The 20577-nt window shown below is 44.0% G+C and overlaps 1 long non-coding RNA gene across 1 annotated transcript; it reads left to right on the top strand.

Annotated features, from left to right (window-relative positions):
- Window positions 1-8578: 8578 nt before the first annotated feature.
- LOC125437501 lies at window positions 8579-20219 on the top strand. Its single transcript, XR_007245228.1, has 3 exons — window positions 8579-8589; window positions 16178-16181; window positions 20113-20219. It is a non-coding gene; the product is annotated as an uncharacterized LOC125437501 (long non-coding RNA).
- Window positions 20220-20577: the final 358 nt, after the last annotated feature.

The raw sequence follows: 20577 nt of genomic DNA, 5'->3' as shown, positions 1-20577 counted from the left end.
CACTCAATCACTGCTTTGCTTGTAGGCAAGCTTCAAAGAACAAAGATTCCTAAACAGCGAGATAAGACAGCTCGTCCATCTGGGAACCTTGCAAGGCTTTGAGTAATGGCTTAGGGGGCTGGATTGCTTAGCAATGAGGGGAGGGAAGCATGGAGCTATAGATCTTGGGTGGATTTGGACACCAAATCCCTTGTCAAAAGATCCTTATTATGTAACATGCCTGAAGCCTACCTTTCAATAAATGGATTTCATTATCAATTGAGTCTGATTATTGAACAGGCCAGCGACATAACAGTTCAGTTGTCTCTTCTACCTTCATGCTACTGTGTTCTTGGAAATTGATAGCACAGTCCAGCCTAGGCACTGTGTCCTCTAAAGTAATAAGACAAGCTGTCAACTTGGCATCATGCATCACATACAGATGCAAGTGCAATTTGTCTTTTCATGATTTCTACACCTGGCAATTAAATCCAAACTGCCCAATTAAATTCAATCTTTTCCCCCAATGTCTAATCTGATCCAGAAGGACTAGAACATCCTGACAGCAGGACTTTTCAGCATATAAAATAGTCTCAATTCCCTAGATACTTTGCTAGCAGGATTTCCCACCCACTACCTGTGTGACTCTAGGAAAGACTATTTATGGAGACTTGAAGCAGGTCTCAGTCCGTGCTCTGTTTTTCCTTCTCTCACTGTGCACTTCAGTCATCACCTGGGATGACATCACTGCTGTGTGTCATTCACTTCCTTTCCCCCAGACTTTCCCAGCTCTCAACTTCTAATGGAGCAGGCTTCTATATTTTTCATTATCTCTGTTTTATTGTCCCTTTTGGCAAATGCCCAGGAGGTGTTAAGTAGCCATTATTGTATTCACTATTGTATTGCTGTGTGTATGTGCAAATATTGTTTTTTTTTTGTTGTCTTTCTTGTTATTTCCTCCCAAAATATTTGCATTTTGTTCTATTTTCTGCCCAACTATTTCTGGGAAGCTCTCTATCCCCAAAACAAAATGTTGCTTGAAGTAGGATTTCAGTGATTCCTTAGTAAAGTTAGCCCTTAAATATGTGTGTTTTGGACAGTGGTGTGCCAGGCCTAAATGGTGCCTGGGGCATGACCACCTCCCCGTGCCCCTCCCGCCCTGGCTCCCCCTTACAGGAGCCAGCAGGGAGACCAAGGAAGGGCAGGGGGAGGGGAGAGCAGAAGCCAGCCTGCAGGGAGCCTGGGAGTGGGGGTCATCACTGCAGCAGAACCCCGCCTCACCTGCATCCCTGCAGGCTGGCTCTTGCTCTTTATTTATTTATTTATCATTGAAATTTATAGACTGCCCCACCCCCCCCACCCCCGAAGGGCTCTGGGCGGTGAACAACATAAATATATAACATATACAATTAAAAACCCATTTAAAATAAACACAGCGGTCAATATAGTAAAGGGACCCCAAACACAGGAGAGTAAAATGGGAGCACTTATCAGTGGCTGGACACTCCAAAAGCCTGGTGGGTGGGGTGCCGCTGCCCACTAGGGAACCCCACCCCCTGCATTCCTTCAGGTAGGCTCCTGCTCTCCCCAGGGCCTGGGAATAGCAGAAGTCTGCCTGCAGGGAGCCTGGGAGGGCAGAAGCCAACCTGCAGAGAGGCCAGGAGGGGGTGGGGTGCTGCCGCAGGTGGCTTGAGTGCACATGGTACGCCACTGGTTTTAACTTGACAGATAAGGGGGATGTTCCAAATGCTAGGGATCCTGAACATGTGCACCCTTTGAGTAAACAAGGGCACACAGGGAAGGAAGCATAGCCTACATCACCCAAGCACCTCTTCTACTAACTCAACCAAGGAAGCCCTCCTAGGAAGCCCAGGACTTCTCCCAGGCAAAGGTTCAAAAACTGGTGAGGAAACATTGCTCAGATAATAGACAAAGCATCAAGAGAACACACCTAGAATTCTCCAGAGTTCCTGGCTGTAAATTCTGTTTATTTGAGTTCTATGTGTGCTTCCATTTTTGTTGGGGAAGAAGGGGGGGATTGGACCTTGTTCTGCAAACTGCTTGATCTGAGGTTTCATCATGCAGCCTAATCTTGTACATGTTTACTCAGATGTAAGTACTCTTAGTTCAGTGATATTTACTTCTTATTAAGTGAGCCCAGGACTGCAATATTAAACACTCATTTTATGAAGGTCACTTTGTACATTTCAGCTCTACATCTTCCACTCCAGATGTACCACAACATCATTGTCTGTATATCACTGTACAAATTATTTGAACAGGAGCAGAGAGATTTGATCTTGACACATCAATGAATATTCTATCAGGATTCCTTAAAAAACTTGAGTTTGTTGTAATGCTGGGTTTTTCTCACTGGCATCTGGAATTTGCCTCCATGTGCTGCTATGCCTGACATGAAACATCTACAAGTGGCATGAACACACCCTCTTATTGCCTACCAAGTATTTTAACATTCTCACGTGATTCAATATTTAAAGCCAGAAAAGTTGCTCATCCTACCTTGACCTAACATGACATTCCCAGTAATAGGAAAGAGCTATAAAAATGGGAAATTATCTTTAAAATGTAGTAGTAAGGTATAATTTTAAAAGGCTGGTTGTTACAATGCTTTAATTAAAGCAATAATGGCATAGTTAGAAATAAGGTATTCTCTGTTGGTATCACCTTGCTGCCTCACTCCTCATTCTTACCTCATGCCTGTTGTAAGTCCAATTCATATTGAATATCAGTCCAAGTTAATTAGCTTTGGGTCTTGCAGCAGTATTCTGAAGGCTGTCTTCATATCTTCATATCAAAATTTTGTTAATTATTTGATTGCACTAAGAGGAGACCAGACTCTCTGGCCCCATTTGCAGGTCTACAGGGAGTGGAGGAGAGTGAGGTGGCTCAGTGGCAGGCAAGCTTTTTCTTGTGTGGTGGCCTAATGACTGGGGAGTAGGTGTGGGCTGCCCTTCTCCTCCCTTCGGCTGTTCTTCCTCAGCAGAACGACCAACTTCTGCCCTGCCAGGTGACCTCCTTCCCCTCAGCTGGCCAATCTAATACAGCCTGAGCCTGGCCAAGGGTGGGGTATCAGACCTCGAACCTCATGGGGCAGGGTTTGCTTGTGGACCAAATCTCTGCATTACTTAAGCCAGCACCAATGTGTTGAGGCCTCAGTTGGCCTCCTGTATTTTTTGCCTCCCAGCCCTCCATCTAGTTTGGCATTCCATTGATGTGTTGCATCAGATACTGTGGCTTTCTGTTGCTATCATGTCACAACTGTACTTGCAGTATCAGCATTGAGCTGGATTCATTTTGGCGGGGGAGGGGATCAGCCTGCATGCTGTTTCCCTCATCTTTCGGGATCCCTTTAAGGGATTTCAGATGAGTGATTTTGGGACATGCCAAGCTCAGGGGCACCTTCACTCCAAATGGTAGGGGAGACCCCACAGAGGCTAGTGTCTGAGTGGAATTCCCTTAAGTGATTTTGGTTGAGTGCTTTTGGGACAAACCTAGCTCAGGGGCTGTCATGGCACCTCAATTTCAAGTGGTAGGGGAGATCACACAAAGGCTAGTGTCTGAGTGAAATTCATCAACCTGCCACACTGCATGTTCTCCCTCCCCCTTGCTCAGAAGGTAGGCTGTGTCAGCGTGGAAGGGCATATCAGCTGACACCCAATAACTAGATCTGCTAGTCCATACTGTTCCAAGGTTCTGTCAGTTGCTTACCTCTCTTAGCCTTTTGAAGACTTACAGGTGCAATAAGGGGTTTGAAGCAATGGCAACAGTAGTACAATCTGTTATGTTCTTGGAGATTTTTGGTCAAACAGGGAGGAAGTGAAGGAACAGCTGTATTTAAGGAAAAAATAATCTAACACAGCAGAAAAAAAAGCTATTTGGGCTATTTGTTGGGAAAACAGCAAAAGCAATGGGGATTTTGTATCCTTTTACACTGTGAGCCCCATCCAAAGTGGGAAGTGAATCTGTCCGTGGGAACAGTGTGCACCCGCACCTAGGAACTTGTCCCACTGAGTAACTGAGATAGTGGTAACTGAGACAATGTAATTGAGACAGTGTGTGGCCACCATGGCCCTACCTGGTGCTAGGATTCAGTGTTGCTGTTCCAGCACCCCTGATACTGCTGCTGGCATAGTAGGGATGCAGCTGGGGAAGGAGCCGATGTTAGTTGTTAGTCAGCTCCCCCCACCTGGTCATTAGCCGCTTCATGCCAGCAGCCTGCCTTACGTCACCTAAACAGATGGCATAAGTCTATGAAGCCCAATGGGGGCTTCTTGGCAGTGGGGAAGCTTTTTCACTTTTCAAGCCTCCCCGCGCTGCCAGGAAGCCTCTATGTGAGTGGCACAGCTGTTGTGCTGTAGCTGGTTGCCTGACCTCTTGAATGGAGCTGCCCATCACATGAATATTCTGGTGCTTCCCCCCACCCCCACAATTAGGACCTCTCATCACCCCTAACAAATTTTATCTAAATAAAAAGTTGATATCTGACATTAAATAAGGACCAAAAAAATGGAGCATCTATGCCCTATCAGTACATCAGCTCAAGTTTCATGTGCTGTAATAATTCATTTCTCAACCAAAGCAACTCAGCAGAAAAAAAGATTCTTCTGTAAAAATAAATATTAATTCTTGGCTGAATCTTCGAAACATAATACAGAAAGACATCTTAATGCTTATACTGTAACTTGAACATAAAATCCAATAAGCCAGCACCTTTAGTGCCTTGTTTTGAAGAAAAGTAAACCCATCGATTAATAAAACAAACCATGTTAGTAGAGCTTTATGTGGTTGAAACAGCATTTTTATGAGAAATCAATGCATACAGCAAGCCATTTTTTATTTCTCACCTAAATGTATTTGTATATTCTTTTTCGTTTGTAGATGATCCAGACACTATTACTATTTTGGCAAAAGGGAAGCTAGAGTCAAAAGGCATATTTAAACTTATGCATAATCTGGTTTAATAGTAACTAGTACCCTAACTAGTAATAGTACCCTAAAGAACCCCGAGAGGCAGAGAGGGAACAGTCGGAGACAGTAAACTTAGAACCCCCACCAAATTAGTTTCTACGATTCTTGTCAGGAATAAGGCTGGATTAAACTATTCTGAAACTAATACATGTTTGTAGTACAGATATACTGTGAACAATCTCATACTTTTTCATAACCTTTTTTCTTATATAGCATCTAACAAACTGCATTAAACAGATAAGGAAATGAGGACATTGTTCACTTACCAAGTCTCCCAAGATCAGACAGTATACATGTGATTTCATGATGAATTCAAAAGTCAAAGCAGAAGTGTTAATCAAAACACAGCAATATTTTTAATCGATACCCAACTACAGTAGGCAAAATGTACATAGAACTTATTCATACTGTTTGGACAATGTATGGTATATATACTAACAACATGGACAGTATGCATATTCTTAATCATGCTGATCAACAATGCAGATGTAGATACATTTTTTTTAAAAGTCTAGGATTAATTCTTTAGGTTGATTTTTCATGTTTGCTCAGCTGGTCTTCTCTAGCCCACATTTCTGTCAAAAAAAATAACAGCAGCTCGCAAAACAAACTGTCAGGAAGATGGGAATAATATGTGCTTAAATATGTGACCAGATCCTTTGCTGCCAGTCATAACTCTGGAAGACTTGTTATAAAGTACCTCCTTTAATCGTTGCCGACAGATTCCTTCCTCCTCTCTTATCTGTCCAGTGGGATGACAGAAGAGCTCTCCTCTGATTGTTAGGCAGAGTGATGGACGGCTGAATTATTTATAATGTTTGCCACTGGCTCTCTGATCCTTATTTATAAAATCTGAAAGTAAGTACCGGTAAGACTAGCTTCCACTCTGCTGCTCCATTTAAAGTTCTGGTTGTTGGTACTTAAATTCAGCAGATACATACATGCCTCAAGTACATTATATGCATAATTCCATTTGAAAATGGGTGTGCTTGAAATTTGTCAGAGTAATATTTGAAAGCCGCAAGGTTTGGGAAACTATAAAAGGGGGATTCCCAGCAGAATTATCCTAAGTCTGTGGTGGCGAACCTATGGCAGTCCAGATGTTCATGGACTACAATTCCCAATGCCAATTGGGAAATGTTCATGGACTACAATTCCCATGGCCAATTGGCCATGCTGGCAGGGGCTGATGGGAATTGTAGTCCATGAGCATCTGGACTGCCATAGGTTCGCCACCATGGTCCTAAGTACACCACTTACTGTGAGTGGTGGTAGGTGACAATAGGGTGAAGATATGTGAAGATGCCTGTTATGGAGATATAAGTAAACTTAGAAAGAGGAAAGAGAAACAGAGGAACGGTAGAAGATGAGGGCATTTCTCTTTCTGTATTTATATATAAAAGATGCTCCCTCTAAATTTAGTGCAACCAAGAAATGAAATTTAGTACATGATAGTGTATCTCTGAACATTAACATCACAAATTCTATATGAAACTGATTGAGTTGTTTCAACCAACTCTGCTTCAGTATATTTCTGCTTCAACATTACATTGCTAGGTTGACAATTTTTAAAAAAATCCTTTAGAAATTGGGGATGAAAATGGCTGAAGTGGAGGGTGGGTGACTGCACAAGGACACAGATGTTTGATGGGGTGAAAAAATAAGAAGTTTAAATATGATTGCATGCTCAAGGGAAGCTGGCTCAGAAAAAGACTGAAATAAACATCCTGGACAAAGTGGTTTGGAAAGGTTGATACATGATGGTTTTTATGCCTAATAAAATTTGATTGATTCGTTGGTTGGTTGGTTGGTTTGGAAAGGAATGGAGATACAATTTAATAATAAATTTAATAATACAATGGAGGGGGGAGGACCCAGGAAATTACAGGCCAGTCAGTTTGACATTTGTTCCTGGTAAATTAGTAGAATCTACCATTAAAGATAAAATTATTAAACATGTAGAAAAGCAAGACCTGCTGAGGAAGAGTCAGCATGGCTTTTGCAGAAGCAAGTCCTGCCTTACAAACTTACTAGAGTTCTTTGAGGGTATAAACAGGCATGTGGATAAGGGGGAACCAGTGGACATTGTCTACTTGGGTTTCCAAAAGGCTTTTGACAAAGTTCCTCACCAGAGACTATTGAGAAACCTGAGCAATCAAGGAATAAGAGGGGAAGTCCTCTTATGAATTAAAAACTGTTGAAAAACAGGAAGCAAAGGATGGGTGTAAATGGGAAGTTCTCACAATGGAGAGATGTAAGGAGTGGTGTCCCCCAAGGATCTGTTTTGGGACCAGTGTTCTTTAACCTATTCATAAATGACCTGGAAGTAGGGGTAGGTAGCACCTCAGCGTGTGAATGGCCCTGGGGCTCCACCGGTATCATATATGCCAGTGGAACACTGCTGCCCCCGCCCATGCAGAATCCGCCCTAATCTTGTCTCTCTTTTTTGCTAATTTCTGGTCTAGCTACCAATGGTAATAGTATAATATAAAATTCTTGTTGGGAGCATGGAGTCTGCAAGAGGGCAGGAAGTCAAGTGGTTGGGTTTTTTGCTTTTGGTGTTGTGTAAGTGGGGTGGAGTTTAGTGTTAGGGTGACTGGATCACCATAGAGTTGTATGTATTGTTTTAGTTATAATGTGTAATTGTTAAAAAATAGTAAAAATCATTATTTAAAAAGGTGAGTAATACAAATATATGTAATTCATTTGCATGTTTTTTGTGTATTTTATATTCTAGTATCTTTGTGTGGGGCTGTGGAATTATATAACACTTCCTAATCTCATTTGTCTTAGAAGCTAAGCTGGATCAGTATTTGGAAGGGAAACCTCCAAAGGAAGACACTGAAGAGACAATGGCAAACCACGTCTGCTTAATCATTTGCCTTCAAAATCCCACCAGGAGTCACTGTAAGTTGGCTGCAACTTAACAGCACTTTAAACACACACACACACACACACACATACACACACACACACACACACACCGTTGTCATGTAATGTGAGAAACTGTCAACATAATTTACGTATTCACTATGTGATAATGTGTTACTGAAACGTCACTATCAAAGAAATCATTTATTTCAGAATCCGGCTTGCCTACACATTGTGTTTCTAAAAATTATGTTCTTTTCATATTCAATTAACCTATTGCACACTTGTTGATTCAACTGAAAACAGTACCCTTCAGAAATCAGTAGGAAACTTGTCAAAAAGCGTCAGCTGGATTTGGTATCCCTGCCTCTGCGATATGTTATTCAATCCACAAAAGTACATATTAGAAAAGAGAGTTCTTTTTTAAAGGTATCAGCTCATTTAAATTTACTATGGACATGTAAATTGTATACAGTAACAATTGGAACTAGTATTTAACTATCTTACCATAAATAATTGGCTAAGGGTTTGAATGTTTGATGACAAACCCTTAGACAATTGCCATGCAGAACGCACACCCACCCAAGACCTGTACATCCTATACATCTATTGGCCATTGTTGGGCTCGCAGAGCAGCTGCTCCATGGGCTCAGCAAAGCACTCCTTTCTCCCCTTCACTCCAAATACCCAGGCCGGGGCCATGGAGCAGCTGCTCCACCAGCCTGCCACAGCCCTCCTGCTGACTCCCCAGTCTTAAGAAAGCCCCCACGCCTATCCACACCTTCCAACCCTCCTACCACCAGTCTTAAGAAATCCCTCTCACCTCCACCTTCAAAAAACCCTCCCGTCTCCCTCCAGCCCAATCATCCCAATTTCACCCTCTCCTTACCGTAAGTCACACCTTCAAACCCTCCCCCAAGCCTTACCTTCTACTCCCTCACCCCAATATACACCTTGCCACCCCCCCACACCCCAAGCCTCACCTTTCTACCCTCCCCAACCCAATACTCATCTTCCAACCCTCTGCCACCCCAATTATCACTTTTCAACTCTCCTCCACCCCTACCCACACCTTCCAACTCCCTGCACCCTAAGCCTCACCTTGCCACCCTTTCACATACTCCAAAACTCACCTTGCCACTTCCCCCTAACCCAATACATACCTTGCCACCCCCACCCCAAGCCTCATCTTTCCACCCCAACACAATACTCCCAACCCCAACTCAATTTCCAACCTTCTGCCATCCCAATCATCCCTTTTAACCTTCCCCCAAGCCTAACCTTCCCCCAAGCCTACCTTCCAACCCTCCCACCACCTTGGCACCCTACCCACACCTTTCATTTCTCCCCCACCCCAAGCCTCATCTTCCAACCCTCCCTCACCCCTAGACACATTCCAAATCTACCCACATCCCAAGCCTCATCTTGCTACCCTCTCCCTCCAGAATCCTCATCTTTCTGACCTCCTCTACCCAAAGTCACTATGTTCCCCCCACCTGAGCCTCATTTTGCAACTCCAAACCTCATTTTGCTTCCCTTCCCCCACCTCAGCCTCCTCTTCTCCATTTTCCCCCTGTCCTCATCTTCTCTCCTACTCCATGCCACACCCCTGCCCAATCTCTCCCACCCCCAAGCCATGGCCCCAGAAGCAGGTAAGTAGCAAGCTGGGAGCGGGGGGGGGGTACATCCCCACTTCAGCCCATTGTGGGGGAGTTGCTTCCTCTTCCATCCTTTCATAGGGTCCATTGCATCTCCCCTACAATGGGCTTTGCTGCTAGTTCACAACAAGAAACTTATCACTGATACTCAAGCAACAAGAAGAAAATTGAGTACATGAGTTTTCTAGGCAAAGTCTCCAAATGGGTTTTAGGAAACAGGAATTGCACAACAGGGACCATTCCTACTGTAAATAATGTTGCTGGCAAGTCTATGTGTACTGATAATGTGCACATTCATCTCAGAATTAAATGTACTTTGTGAACAGTATAACTCAGGGCAGATAATCAGAAGCTCTTGAAGCTAGGTAAATCAGGATAAGACTGTGTCTGCATCTGGAGTAAAGCTGACACTCTAATATAATAAGGGTGACCTAGTACAAATGCATGTGTTTAGTAGCACTAAGTGGCATGCAGTAGCATAGCAGAATATAAGAAGTGCCTGCTTTGTTAGACCAATGGTCCATCTATTCTAACGTCCAACGTCTAGAATTCCAATTCACCATTTCACACACTGGATTCACCATTTCACACACTGGATTGCCCAGGAGAGTCATCAAACAAAGCACAGAGGCTTGCCTCCTAGCACTGATACTCAGAGGTTTCTGTTCCTTGCATGTGGAAGAAATGAGAGCATCCTATGGTCTGTATAGTCGGTATACTTACAGGGATCACAAGAAATACACTGGAATTAAATTTGGGTTTCACTTTCATTACTTCAGAAGTGATGAGATTCAAATTACAAATTTAAGTAAATGGTCTTCTCACGACTATGCAGCAGAACAAATTAGGGGGTGAATTCAGATATACTGAACTGAAAAAAAGCTGAAAAGGCTGTTTTGACTTTTTCAAGCTTTTTTTGTCTGAAAAAGAGAAACTATTTCAATGGAGCCTAAAATGGAAAGCCAACCCCTTTCCCAAATTGCCTTTCACTGGCTTTTTTAGGTCCATTATTTTTGCAGGGGTCTGGGGGAAGACAGGGTTTTTTTTAGGTAGAACCACCAAATTTGCAGCATAACTGCAGGTGAATCTTTTACACACACACATGCGCGCGTGCACCCCCCCCCCCCCCCGAATTTGGTGAAAATTGGACAGTTAACTAACATAGGTGTCATTCCCTTGAAAAGTTGCATGTTACCCCATGACAAATCTTTCCTGGACCCTGGTGCGGCAGGATAATATGGGCAAAGGGCAGGTTGGGCAATTGCACCGGGTATGGATAAGGGTTTGCATGAAATGGAAGTTAAAAAAAACTTATTACTGCAGCAAGTGCCATAATTTAAAGGAACAGTAAAAAGTAGTCCACCCACACACAAAGAACAACATTTGTGGCCAAATTAAAGCTGTAGTAACATACAATCATTACTGCAGAAGTCTCTGCAGTAATGTAAATTTTGTTACAATTTTGGGAACAATTTATGACTGAATAAATTCAATAAAAATACAAAGTTGGGGTTAACGCAAGGGCTGAGGCTTGCCTTAGTGTTACGTTGACTTCTAGGGCACATTCCAATAATATTGCGATGGTCAGTTTTACAATTCGGGTTTTTGTTACAAATTTGGGAACAATTTATGTCTGAATATATTAAATAAAAACAAAAAAGTTAGGGTTGGGGTTCAAGCAAGGGCAAGGGCTCAGGTTTCCCTTAGTGTTATGTTGAGTTCTAGGGCACAGTCCAAGAATATGGCTATGGACAGTTTTAGGTTTCGGGTTTTTGTTACAATTTTGGAAACAATTAATGACTGAATAAATTAAAAGATAATAACATGTTAGGGTTAAGGGAAGGGAAGGGGCTCAGGTTTCCCTTACTGTTATGTTGAGTTATAGGGCGCAGTCCGAGAATAGGGCTATGGTGAGTTTTAAATTTTCAGTTACAATTTTGGGAACAATTTATGACTGAATAAATTAAATAAAAATAATAAATGAGGGTTAGGGTTAAGGCAATGGCAGGGGCTGTGGCTTGCCTTAGTGTTACATTGAGCTCTAGGGCAGTCCAATAATATCACGATGGTAATTTTTCAGTTTCAGGTTTTGCCTTGAAGATGAGTTTTACACACACACACACACACACACACACACACACACACACACACACAGAGAGAGAGAGAGAGAGAGAGAGAGAGAGAGAGAGAGAGAGAGAGAGAGAGAGAAACACTGTTGATTTACTGTTGCAATGACTGTTTAAGCATGTTCTCTGAATTTCCTGACCTCATGAAAATATATATATATTTTATTATATCTCTTTAAGAAAAGGGGACAAAGATTTCCTTAAAAATGAAAGCTGGGAATTCAGTGAAACAGCTTGGCCTATCATTACAACTTTATATTGATATATCAATATTTTAGTGCCTTTTTAGTGCAGGCATGACATGCTACAGAGTGAACAACAAGCAGGTCAGGATTCAGAACCAGAAGTGCCTCCAGAAACAGGCCATGCATCTAGCCCTGCTCCAGCTGAAGAGACTCATGCACTTAGCTCACCTGAGCCACATGTCAATAGAGGCAGTGATGCAGGGAGCTTTTGCAAGTCAAACGGAGAGGAGCATGCCTGATAACTCAAAGAAACCACCCTTTGAAGCAGGGGGAAGCAGAGTCTTCACAGGATGAAGACTAACATGATGGAAGACCCTATATTAAGCAGGTTCACAGAGTGTGCTGGCCTGCCCTGGACACAACGAAGCATGTGACTGCTTCAACGCTTCCTCTGACTTGTTGACTCTGAAATTGCTTGACAGACTCTGACTGATTGGCTGCACCTGAATAGATTTACATGTTCAACACACAACATTTTAAAAAAGAGAAAAAGGGACTGTCTTGCAATGGCCAGGCAATAAGGAATATGTATTGTCAAAGGCTTTCATGGCCAGATTCAACTGGTTCTGGTGGGTTTTCCGGGTTGTGTGACTGTGGTCTGGTGGATCTTGTTCCTAATGTTTCACCTGCATGTGTCGCTGGCATCTTCAGAGGTGTATCACAGAGAAAAGTCTGTTTCTCAGTGTGTCTAGTACCACACTAAACTTTCCCTTCTCACTAGACAAAGTGAGAAACAGACTTTTCTCTGTGATACACCTCTGAAGATGCCAGCCACAGATGCAGGCGAAACGTTAGGAACAAGATCCACCAGACCACGGCCTCACGGCCCGGAAAACCCACCACAACCAATAAGAATATGTTACTGTAGATATATGCACTGGTAGTCATACTTGCTGCCGTAGGAAGAAAACATGATTGGGGGACTTGTAAAATGGCAGATGGACAGAATCTTCCCAACATGGTGGACAGCAGCAGACACAAAAGTAAAAGGGTGGAAGGGTAGGAGGGAGGAAATCAGGTGGGAAGAATGAAGACTGTTGTGTTCACAAAAAAAAGAGTGTCTTCAACCCAGCATTTTGATTTGATTTTAATTTGCATACCGCCCTCTTCTGAAGGGCTCAGGGCAGTGAACAACATCATAATGATACATCACAACATAATACAGTACATGACAATAGAGTGCAATAATAAAACTAATTATCCTAACAACAATAAACAATCTCAGTAGATCCTTAACAATATATCAATATCAAATTAGCAAAATATCCAATTAAGAATACACAACATTTCTGTATCAAATTGATCCAAATACACCACCATTAGCATAAAAGAACATAATAACATTACATAATGACAATATCAGAGGGACAATAACACAGGGACAAAAACATCATAACATCACAACATCTATAATGATAGCAGCATCATAACATGTCCATCTAAGAGCATTCAAAGTATTGCAACAAAAAACATAATAGCAATAATACAACAGCTTAACATAATTACAAATAAATAACCTAAACACAGATGATGACTTAATCAACTACCCCATAGCCTAGGACTAATAATTACCACTACAGTGCTAGTCTAATATGTTATACTAAAACTAGTAACTAATCAATCCCTCTCCCCTTACTTAACACTACCTATAATCACTAGCAATAAACAAATTTACTAAATACTAACACTGACTACATATCAACACTACTTAAAAACATCCAAAGCTATTTGCAAGAAGCAATGTCCACAACCTCTAGAGATGACTATCTTCAAAGTTCCCCCAGGATCTGCTGCCATCACTGGCTCTGCCACCCCCGCTGCCCCCACTGCCATGTTCCTGCTGGGCACAACCTCAGCTGTTGAGGGAAAGTCCCTTGGGTGCTGTATGGGGACCCCTGTAACAGGTCCCCATCATTGTCTGGGAGTCTCTGGCATCCAGGGAGGGACACCCCACCTTGGCACTCTCACCGCTGATGGCAAGGCACCATCCATAAGCCTGCCTTTCCACTCGGGGAACAGAACCCGCAGCTCAAATCCGCCCAGCTGGTCATCGTCTGAGAGGTCTGAAAGTCGGTTCGGCCAGTGTTGGTGTTGTTGGGGGCCTCTGCCACTGACCCCCTACGCCCAGGCCCTCTGTGACCTTCAGAAGCATCCTTCAACTCTACTCTCAGTTCGGAGGGCTCACACGTCTGCTGAAATGATGCTTGCCTGAACAAAGTTGCAAGTCAGTCACCAATGGGCTCAAATACAGAGCAAGCAGGTCCATGCTTCTTTTGAATGGTTCAATTTAGACTAGTAATATTGAAGTTCTAATAGTGCTAATAAGTTCTTAGAAGTAATAAAAATCCCTTCCTAGGACCTAAAATATATTAAATTACCATAGCTATTATTATTATTATTATTATTATTATTATTATTATTATTATTATTATACACATAACAACACAGCACAAGTGTCTGGAATTCATCTCTGAATATCGAGTCCTTCCCAAGGACCTAGGATATTAGAGGTATTTGCGTAGAATGTGTGCAGTTCCTAGAAGTGCTGCTTTCTGCAGCATGTGGACTGATGTTCTGTCCAAGTTTAGGCTTTCCAGATGTTTTTCAAGATTTCTTGGGATTCCTCCTAGAGCACCGACTACTAGTGGGATTACTGTTGTTCTTTTCTGCCACAATTGTTCAACTTCAATTTGTAGGTCCTTGTATTTTGTGATCTTTTCCAGCTCTTTGTCCTCTACCCTGCTGTCAACTGGCACAGCAACATCTATGATCCAAACATGTTTTTTCTCTATCACTGTTATGTCTGGGGTGTTGTGTGCCAGGTGTCTGTCTGTTTGTATTCTAAAGTCCCAGAGTATTTTTGCTTCTTCATTTTCTGTGGTCTTCTCTGGCTTGTGCTCGTACCAGGTCTTGCTACAGGGCAGGCCGTACTTTTTGCAAAGGTTCCAGTGCACCATTGCTGCTAGCCTATTGTGACGTTCAAGATAGTCAGTTTGGGCTATTTTCTTACAACAGCAGATGATGTGCTCCACAGTTTCATCACCCTCTTTGCATATTATTATTATTATTATTATTATTATTATTATTATTATTATTATTATTATTATTATTATTATTATTATTATTAATTAAACTTGCTATACCGCCCTATCCCTGAAGGTCTCAGGGCAGTGAACAACACAAAATCATACAAAAACATAAAAATCTTAAAACAGGTACATTCTAAAATAGGGCCCACGAGACCCATATACCACCCTCTTCCACAAAATGAGGAGGGGTCCCAGTGATGTTAGGGGACCCTACTAGCAAGGGGTAGGGCGGGGCATTATCGGCGGCTGGGCTCTCCAAAGGCCCGGTGGAATAATTCGGTTTTACAGGCCCTGCGGAACTCTCCAAGGTCCCGCAGGGCCCGAATAGCTGATGGTAATGTGTTCCACCAGGCCAGTGCCAGGGCTGTAAAGGCCCTGGCCCGTGTGGAGGCCAGCCGCGTCATCGAGGGGCCAGGGATCTCCAGTAGGTTCGCCTCTGCTGATCGCAGAGGACGAGCCGGGACATATGGGGTAATGCGGTCCCGAAGGTACGAAGGTCCCGGGCCGCATAAGGCCTTAAAGGTCAACACCCACACCTTGAACATGATTCGGAATTCGATAGGTAAACAATGCAGGCGGTGCAACACGGGAGATGTGTTCACAAAAGGCACCTCCTGTGAGCAACCGGGCCGCTGCATGTTGGACCAATTTCAGTTTCCAGATCAGGCGCAAGGGAAGGCCCGCGTAGAGCGAGTTACAATAGTCCAGTCTGGAGGTGACCGTTGCATGGATCACAGTGGCTAGGTCAGTGTTGGAGAGAAAGGGGGCCAGCCGACGGGCCTGTCGAGGATGGAAAAATGCAACCCGGGTTATATGGGCCACCTGGGTCTCCATTGAAAGAGACAAATCCAGGTGGACCCCCAGGCTGCGAACGGAGGGGGTCGGCGCCAATATGGCCCCCTCCCACACCGGTGGCTGGAAACCCCCAATCTCACCCCCACGACCAAGCCAAAGGATCTCTGTCTTCGATGGATTAAGTTTTAACCTGCTCTGTTGTAACCAACCAGCGACCGCCTCCAAACATTGCTGTAGAGCTGCAGGGGCGGCGGCAGCTCCCTCCTCCATCAACAGAATGAGCCGAGTGTCATCAGCGTGCTGATGGCAGATCAGCCCAAAGCTCCGTACCAGCTGAGCAAGTGGTCACATATAGATGTTAAATAACAGTGAGGACAGCAATGCTCCCTGAGGCACACCGCAATGGAGCGGGCACCTCCGGGAAGATTTGTCCCCACACCACACTTGCTGACTACGCCCCCGGAGGAACGAGGCAATCCACTGAAGGACAGTGCCCCGAACCCCGGAAGCGCCCAGGTGGTGGGTCAAAAGGTCGTAATTGACCATATCAAACGCTGCGGTGAGATCTAACAATACCAGCAGCGCCGATCCGCCTCGGTCTAGCTGCATACGGAGCGTGTCTGTGACAGCGATGAGAACTGTCTCCGTCCCATGCCCAGCACGGAAGCCAGACTGGAAGGGATCGAAGGCCGATGTGTCATCCAGAAAGCCCTGAAGCTGCTCCAACACCACTCTCTCAATTACCTTCCCCAGAAACGAAAGATTCGAGACGGGGCAGTAATTGGCCAGATCTCCAGGATCTAAGGATGGTCTTTTCAAGAGTGGGTGGACCACCGCCTCCTTCAACCCATCTGGAAAGACTCCTTGCTCAAGGGAGTCATTGATGATCTACAACAGATGGGGTCGTAGCCCTCCCGGCACGATTTAATCAGCCAGGAAGGGCACGGAGCCAGAGGACAGGTAGTAGGTCTAACAGCAGCCAGGGCCCTGTCAACAGCGGCTTCAGAGAGCAGGGAAAACTGGGCCAAACAAGGGCCTGAAGACAACAAGGGAGCCTCCAGTTCGCTAATTCTAGTTAAGGTGGCCGGAAGGTCCTGGCGGAGCGACGCGGCTTTATCTGCGAAAAAGCTCATAAAAGCCTCACAGCTAACAGCCAATCCATGATTTGTAGAACCCTCTAATAAAGAGGTCAAAGATTGAATTATCCTGAATAATTGTGCTGGGCGAGAGCTAGCAGATGCGAGAGAGGAGGAGAAGAAGGCCCTCTTTGCCTCCTTCGTCGCCATCTCATAGGCTTTCATAAACGTCCTATAAGATATTTGCGCAGCTTCGCCACGAGACTTCCTCCACACTCGCTCTAGCCATCTGAGCTCCCGTTTCATATGGCTAAGCTCCTCCGTATACCACGGAGCCTGCCTTGAGCGGGGGCGCAGAGGACGCCGGGGGGCAACACTCTCGATGGCATCGGAGAGGCGGGAGTTCCAATCCTCCACCTGCTCATCGAATGTGCCGGCAGGTTCAGGGTCCCGCAGAGCATTCAGGAAACCAATTGGATCCATAAGTCTCCGTGGGCGGGCAAAAATCGGCCTGTCGCCTAGACAGTGGTTGCGTGGCATGTCCAGCTGCAGCTTCAGGGCATAGTGGTCGGACCATGGCACTCTATCTGTAGAGGATACGACCAGGTTAACCCCCGACCCAAAGACCAAATCCAGCGTGTGACCGGCCTCATGCGTGGGGCCAGAATTTATTAAGGAGAGGCCCAGTGTCGCCATGGATGACACCAGGTCCGCAGCCGCCATACAAGAGGCGGTGTCGACATGGATGTTGAGATCACCCAAGACAATAAGTCTGGGAAACCGCAACGCCCAGTCGGCCACCACCTCCAGCAACCACAGAAGGCCGTCCCTGGGTGCGCTAGGCGACTGGTACACCAGAAGGACAGCCAACCTCTCCGTGGCCAACCACTCTAGGCCGACACACTCCATGCCAGTGATCTCCGGGACAGGGACTGCCCTGAAGGGGATGGAATTACAGATGAACATTGCCACGCCGCCTCCCCGGCCCTGGGTTCGAGACTGGTGGAGGCACACGAAACCTGGTGGTGTGACCTTGTCCAGAGCAACGGTCTCACCTTCACGGACCCAGGTTTCGGTGACACAAGCCAGGTCCACTTGCAGATCTCCAAGAAAATCCCGGAGAACTGCGGTCTTATTGTTTATGGACCTGGCATTGATCAACACCAGGGATGAAGCAGAGTATCCCTGAACCTGTCCATCCTCATTCCTAAGGATAGGTCGGAGGTCAGAAAGCGAGCGAGCATATCCATTTCTCACCCGCTGTCTATCATATGGCCGCCGCCTACCGCTGTATTTACCCCGTCCCATTAAAACTGCAGAGAGATTGCTGTTTTGGCAATTTTTGAAAAACCTGGGTTAAGAGGAATATTACAGAATTATTTTGGGAAAGAGACCTGTGTGAGGTTCTTTCCCAAAACACTATTTACAACTTTCTGAGGATGTTATATTTGTGCTGTGCAGAATCCACCATTGTTATACTGATATAGAATGCGAAAATCAGGAGCAAGTAGAGTGTACGAAAAAGCCCTATATTGTTGCTGTTAGTATTTCAGGGTCAACAGCTTGGTTATAATTGTATACTGTATACAAACTGTATACAAACAATTGACCCTCATGCTGAACCAGTGAGATAAATTGGAGTCATGCAAGTTCTACAGTAGTAACATTGTCCCCACAGGAGAAATGCTGCACCAACTAATCAGAACTAATATTGGAAATGATAGAATCAGTAATTGCATTTAAGTCTGGGTTTCCTTTGCCATAGACATAATAAAATTGGAAAAGGGAGACATCTGTCTAAAGAAAGTCCCCAACGCCTTTCTTGGGCAATACGCTTTAAGCCTAGAAGGAGGCCAATTTCCGGAACACATTAAATTAATTAATCATATCCATCCATGGAAGCCAAGCTTCCATTGCCTTATTTAACTATCTGTGATTTCATGGAATACTAAAGAGCCCTTCAATTCTGCTTCTTTAATGGCTATTAAATAACAAAAGTGGAAGAAAAGCGATCATGGCCATCTAACAATTTTTAATTAAAATAAAATGAAGAAGTAGTTGTAATTTACCCACCATCTTTGACAGGAAACAGATAGTAAAGTTTATAGCATGCACTAGTGTAGTATTCCAGCTTTTAATTAAAACTTTAGTACTTTGAGATGAGTATGCAGTAACCAAGAAGTTTCTGAAAGTACAGATCAGTCTTATCTAGAAAAAACATTGTTTATAAGTCCTAAAGGCCTACAATTAATTTGTCTATTTCCTTTTAAGTGTAATTAATAGAATATGAAAATTAATTTTACATACATTGTGAAGCCAGTCAATGTTAACTTATGTAAATGAAGTCTTAAACATTGCTTTTAGAAATCTGAGTTGTCAGGACTGAATTAACAGAGGATTGGACATTGGGGGAGTTTCGAATATGAACTTAGCTGAACATCAGTCCAGATGCTTCACTTGTTTCATAGTGCTGTGCTTTTATTCCCAGCATGGCACGGTGGTTAAGAGCAATGGGCTCTAATCTGCAGAATTTGGTTTGATTCCCAACTCTCCAAATGAAGTTGTTACCAGACCAACCCATGGTGGGTGGAGGGGGCTCTGGTTTAAGACAACAGTCTCTACCCATCCTGCCAGTTCTTGGGGTACCAAGCAAAATGGGTTGTGTACCATTGGCTTGTGTACCATTGGCTTGTGTACCATTGTGTCCTCATTGGCTTGTGTACCAACAAGAACTGTAAAATCTTGTCTGAACTTGCCCTCATATCTGCCTTACAAAATACCTGCCTCACACTCTTCCTAAAGAAGGACTAAGATAAATCAATGCCTGTGCCTTGGAAAGCATTTCCATCTCCAGCCCTGGACTATCCACCCTACTAAGACAAAAGACTTGCTAATACATCTGCCCCAAACGTCTTCCTCTGACCATTTTTTCTCTAAAAGACCACATTATTTATATGGTCATTATTTTACAGCTGTAATTTAATTTAATTTAATTTAATTTAATTTAATTTACAGCTTAGCTACATAAACCAAATCCTCAACCCTTCAGACAAATGTCTCAATACTTAAGTTTTATCTCTCTCTCTTGTCTTTCCCTGGAAATAGCCCCTCCCCCAATGCTCTGAGCCCAGTACTTCTAAGCTGGCTTTTGGCTCAGTTCCTGCTGTGTGTCACCTATTTTCCACCCACTTTCTTGGAGCCCTAATTTAGGTCGCTGGACTCTGCTTCATGGAGCAAAGCCATTTCAGGATCTGGTACAGTATTACCCCTAAGAATTCCCCCAGTATCTCCACTATTCCCAACCTACCCCCTCAACACTGTTTGTATCCTAGAACTGTGTTTGTATTCTGCTGCTTTGATTATTGTGAGCCTGTGTACCCCTATTATCCCTTAATAACATTTGTTAAACTTTATTGTGCTTTCCTGCAGATTTCTTGCAAAAGCTGACTTTTATATACATAGATAATAAAGATCCTGAGCTTGCCAGACCTTTTGCTGAGCCAAGAGTCTGCTATCACAAATTCCTCACTCTAAAAGAGACAGACTCCCACCATTTTTGGTAGCAAAATCTGCTGGGTGACCTTGGGCTAGTCGCAGTTCTCTCAAAACTCTCTCAGCCCCACTTACTTCCCAAATTTCGTGGTGGGGGGTAAAAGGAAGATGATTGTAAACCACTACATAAAGGTAGAGAAAAGCAGGGTATAAAAACTAACCCTTCTTATACCATCTGCCACCCTTCCCAGCTGTGA

The sequence above is a fragment of the Sphaerodactylus townsendi genome, linkage group LG08, assembly GCF_021028975.2.
Source record: "Sphaerodactylus townsendi isolate TG3544 linkage group LG08, MPM_Stown_v2.3, whole genome shotgun sequence".
In the NCBI taxonomy this organism is placed as follows: Eukaryota; Metazoa; Chordata; class Lepidosauria; order Squamata; family Sphaerodactylidae; genus Sphaerodactylus; species Sphaerodactylus townsendi.
This window is presented reverse-complemented; position numbering and strand designations above follow the sequence as displayed.